Raw genomic sequence first — 5,768 nt, forward strand, 5'->3', positions numbered from 1 at the left:
ATAATATATTTTTTACTATTTTAATTTTTTTCTTAATGAATGTTTTGTTAATTATAAAAAGCCCTTGATATTTTTCTTAATTCTTCTCAGATTCCTATGTAATATACACTCTTTTAAAATCAAATTCATCTATTTAGAAAAGATTTAAGGAAACATCCTCAAAATTGGGCCTTTAATTGGGGTAAATGATGAGTTGCTATTCAGAAAATAGAGGTAATTTCTAACATGTTAGCATCAATGCTGATATATTCAGGTGACAATAGAAAACTTTGTAACTAAAATTAATTAATCCATTGTTTCTTTGGACTTAACATGTTTTATAGAGAATTCACTGCATACTACATATACCTCTAAAAAACAGACAATAGAACAATGAATAATTGAATCACAGTCCTGATCATACAATTACACTTCTTTCTTTGTGAAGGAACAGAGATGCTCTTCTGCTCTCTGCTTCTTCCCTACGGTATAACTGTTTGTTCTAGCAGTCCACAGTATATTCAATACTCTTCTCCAGCACCTCACCTCTAAGGCATTAATACTCCTTCCATCATCCCTCGTCATTTTCCAGCTTTCTGATGCCTAGCAAGTAATTGTGAAGACCAGGGCACAGGTTAGTCTCCATGCTTACATCGTTGCTTTTCAGTACTCTGGAGTGGTTCATTACAAAATGCTTTCCCAATGCAATTAATCTTTTGATTTCCTTCTGGCACCAAGAGTGTTGATTGTGGAGCCAAGCAAACTGAAAGCTGTTAATAATCTCAATCTCTCCACCAACTGTCATGATGCTTTCAATAGTTATAACAATAAATCACCTCTGTATGCTCACTGATAATCACCAATTGCTTTGTACTCCAAGTTTGGTCTTGAAAATTTTATTTTCCATGATGAATGTAATAGAGTTCTTCTACAGTTTGCCATTCATAGTAGAGTAGACCATATTACTTATCTGCTTCAAAATTACAGTTACTTAAATCATTGGAGAAGCTCATATCAGCACTCAAAACTAGGCCAGGTGCAGACTATGGGTCAGATCTCTAATTACTTTCATACAAGTTCAAACTGAGGCCAATGAAAATTAAAATAAGCTCACAGGAACCAAGATACAATCTAGAATCAATTCCATTTTAATTTCTTCATGATCATTTTAAGAATAGGTTTGTGACTTTGAACAACAACGATAGAAGACCTGAGGAGTTGTGGGATGATATCAAGGATATCATCCATGAAGAAAGCAAAAGTAATTACAAAAACAGAAGAAAAAGAAAAAAAATAGCTGTCCGAAGAGACTCTAAAGATTACACTGGAGCATCAAGAAGCCAAATTTAAAGGAAAACACGTCTAAGTGAAAGTGCTGAACATAAAATTTGAAAGAGCAGTTCAGGAGGACAAAGCAAAGTATTATAACGGAATGTGTAGAGAACTGGAATTGGAGAATAAACAGTGAAGAACTTGCTCTGCATTTCTCAAGCTGAAAAAACTGAAAACCAAATTTAAATCTCACGCCTCAATATTGAAAGATGATATGGGCAATATATTGAATAATTCAGAAAGCACCAAAATAAGATGGAGGGAATACAGAGTCTCTGTACCAGAATTGATTGACACTGAAAAATTTCAGGAAGTACAATATAAACAGGAGCCAAAGGTGATAAAAGAGGAAGCAGAAGCCACATTAAAGTCATTGGAAAAAATAAGACCTTAGGAATCAATGGGATACCAATTGGCTTGTATCAATTAACAGATGCAGCCTTGGATGCACTCACCAGTCTATGCCAGCAAATTTAGGGGATGGCTGTCTGGCCAATGGATTGAAAGAGGTCCATATTTCTTTCCATTCCTAAGAAGGGTGATCCAAGTGAATGTGGAAATTATCGAACAATACCATTAACACTGCATGTAAAAAAAAACAAAAACCACTGCTGAGGATAATTCAAAACCGCCTGGAACAGTACATAGAAATGCTATAGCCAGTAATTCAAGCGAGATTTAGAAGAGGCCATGCCACCAGGGACGTCATCGCTGATTTCAGGTGGATCCTGGCTGAAAGTAAAGATTTACAAAAGAATGTCTATTTGTGCTTTGTTGATTAGGCAAAGGCATTTGACTGTGTGGATCATGACAAGTTGTGGCGGACATTGAAAAGAATGAAAATCTCAGAGCACTTGATTGTGCTCATGAGGAGCCAATACCTGGATCGGGAGTCTGTTGTATGAACAGAGCAGGGAAGCACTACATGGTTTGGAATTGGAAAAGGAGTGTGTCAGGGATGCATTCTATCTCCATACCTGTTCAATCTATATACTGAAGCAAATTATCCAACTCTATGAAGTAGAATGTGGCATCAGGATTGGAGGGATACTAGTCAGTAACCTGTGTTATGCAGATGACACAACCTTCTTTGCGGAAAGTGAAAAGGACTTGGTGCACTTATTGCAGAAGATCAAATAATGCACGCTTCATTATAGATTACAAAATCAATTATCAATATCAAAATAACAAAGATTCTTACCACTGGAACAATAGGCAGTGCCATGATGGATAGAGAGGAGTTTGAAACTGTCATCAATTTCATCTTACTTGAATCCACTATTAACACAGTTGGTACCAGCAGTCAGGAAATAAAGAGACACATTGCACTGGGAAAATCTGCAGTTAGGGACATTTCCAAATTATTGAGGAGTAGTGATGTCTGTTTGAGGATTAAGTTGTATCTATTTCAGGCCATAGTGGATCCAATTACTAGCTATGCATCTAAGACAAGTCAGACAAGACAGTCACTTCCTATTTTCAGTAACCTCATATTCATAGTGATATCACTGCTGATATGGGATAAAACTTAGGTAAGAGAAAATACTAGAAATTTATTTACTTTTGGTTTTTGTCTATGCAAAGACATTTGACTGTGTACATGAGGAACGTGACTTATGGTTAACATTGAGAATAATGAGATTTCCATAATACTCAAATGTGTTCCTGTGAAATTTACACATAGACAAAGAAGTGGTTGGCTGAACAAAGTAAGTGAATTTAGCATGGTTTAAAATCAAAGGTAAATATATATCAGTGTCATATCCTTTATCGATACCTGTTCAACCTGTGTGCTGAAAAATATAATTTGAGGAGCTGGATTATACGAAGAAAAACATGCCACTAGGATTGCAGGAAGACTTATCAAAAACCAGTGTTTACCAGATGATGCCAATCTTGCTTTTACAAGGTGACTTGTAGCACTTACTGCAAATATCAAATACTATAGTCTTCAATATAGATTAATATCAACATCAATAAAATAAAAATTTTCACTAGACTAATAAATGAAATCATCATAACTGGAGTAAAAATTAAAGTTGCCGATGTTTTTATTTTATTTGGATCCACGATCAGCATCCAAGGCACCTGCAGTCAAGAAAAATATGTGTTTTCTTTGAAAAATCTATTGTCCAAGTCTACAAAGTGCTGAAGAGCAAAGATGTCAATGTCACCTGATGCAAGACACAATTTCAATTGCTTCATATGCAGATGAATGTTGAATAAATAAGGAAGACCAATAAATAGTAGATACCTTTGAAATGTGATATTGATGAAGAGTGTTGAATACCAAGGACTAGAGAAAACAAAAAAACCCAAAACCCCCTACATCTTTCTTAAAGGAAATGCAACTAAGGTAATACTTGGCAAATAGGTGAAACTTTTCTCTCATATTTGGGGCATGTTGTCCAAAAGTGCCAATGCAAAATAGAGACATTATGTTTGGAAAAGTAAAGAGTCAGTCCAAAGTATGTCAGGTGGAGCTTCAAAATTCTTACCTCGAAGGAGCAGCTTGGTTTCACCCTCTTCAGGACAGACTTGTTTGTTCTCTAAGCTGTCCATGATATATTCAATATTCTTCTCTTGCACCACAACCCAAAGGCATCACTTCTCCTTCTAGCATTCTTAGTCCGTGTAAGCATCTGATGCATAGTAAGTACTCACAAAGGCCATGGTTTGGATCAGGTACATTTTAGCTTTTGGACTGACATCATTGCTGTTCAGTACTCTGGAGAAGTTCCTGAGAGCAGATTTTTCAAGTGCTATACGTCTTTTGATTTCCTGGCTGCTGCTTTGATTTTTCTGGCTCCTGGAGTCTAATAAGCTAAAGCTGTTAACAATCTCTTCTTTATTTACCATGATGCTGCCAATCGGCCAGTGGTAAGAAACTTTGCTTTCTGATGTTGAGCTTCAACCCATATTGAAGGCTGCAGTCTTTGACTCTCTGCAGAAAATTACTTTGGTCCTCCTCAGTTTTAGCGAGCAAAGTTAAATCATCAGCATAATGCAAATTGTTGACAAGTCTTCCTCCAATCCTAATATTACATTCCATCTTAAAAAGCCCAGGCCACTAGCTAATCTGTTCCACATATATATATATATAAAAGAGGCATGGAGATAGCATATATCTCTGGTATATTCCTTTCTTGATTTTAAACCATACAGTATTTCCTTGCTCTGTTCTGATGACTGTCTCCTGGTCCAAGTATAAGTTTCACATAAGCACAATCAAGTGTTCTGGGATTCCCATTCTTCTCAAAGTTAGACGTAATCTGTTTTGAACCACACAGTCAAATGCCTTTGCATAGTAAATAAAACATAAATCCTTAATTGGAAGGACTGAGAGCCTAAAGCCATCAGACTGGAGGCTGAATTGCCTGTGAGCACATTTCAGATGATCCCCTGAGATAATGTATTCTGCTACAATTCTAAATAATAGCCTTTTGAATTTCCTACTATGCTTTTATTTGGTCTGTGAACTATTGCAATGGATTTTGCACCTAGTAGGTTAGTAGCATTGGTGTTGAGATGAGAAGAAAGAGGTACAGATTATAGGGGCCATTTTCGACCTCATGACAATTCGTATTGTCGATGTTGTTGACAGAAAGAGTTCCCCTTTGTGGACTTAGTAAAGATCAGATATGGCCATTCCCACATGATCCTTGCTCTTTTTTACATAATGTAAGGGATATTGGTGGAAACCTTATGAACATGACCTTCAGTATACCTCTGAGGCTACTCAACACATTCTTAGTGTTTATGCCAAACAAATAATTTGAGAAGCTGGACTTCATTAAGAAGAATATAGCATCAGGATTGGAGGAAGACTAACCAGTAATCTACATTATGCAGATGATCCAACCTTGTTTGAAGAAAGTGAGGAAGAGTAGAAGCACTTAATAAATAAGATCTAAGAGAGCAGTCTTCATATAGATTATACCCCAATATAGGAAAAAAATTCTCACAACTGGAAATAAGCAACATCATGACTGATGGGGAGAATATTAATGTTGTCAATAAAAATAATAAATAATATCCATGGTATCACATTTCAATGAAATGTGCAAGGAGCTGGAGTCAGAAAATCAAAAGGGCCAAACTCTGTCAGCGATTCTTAAGTCCAAGGAACTGAATAACAAATAAAAACCTCAAGATGCTATCAAAAAGGATGCTTTAGGCAGAATATGAAATGGTCCAGGAAATAGTAAAAGAAGAAGGAAAGAATATACTGAGTTACTGTATTGAAAGCATTTGGCAGACACAGAAGACTTTAATGGAACAGCATATGAGCAAGACCCTATGGTGATGAAGGAAGAAGTTTAAGTTGCTTTGAAGAAAATAACAAAATATAAGTCACCAGGAATATATGGTATACCAATTGACATATTTCAGCTAACAGATCCTGTCTGGACGTGCTCACCAAGTTGTGCCAAGAAATCTGAAGAACAACCACTTGG

This window comes from Elephantulus edwardii, unplaced genomic scaffold (genome assembly GCF_000299155.1).
Source record: "Elephantulus edwardii isolate Elephantulus edwardi_28Jun2011 unplaced genomic scaffold, EleEdw1.0 scaffold00299, whole genome shotgun sequence".
Taxonomy (NCBI): Eukaryota; Metazoa; Chordata; class Mammalia; order Macroscelidea; family Macroscelididae; genus Elephantulus; species Elephantulus edwardii.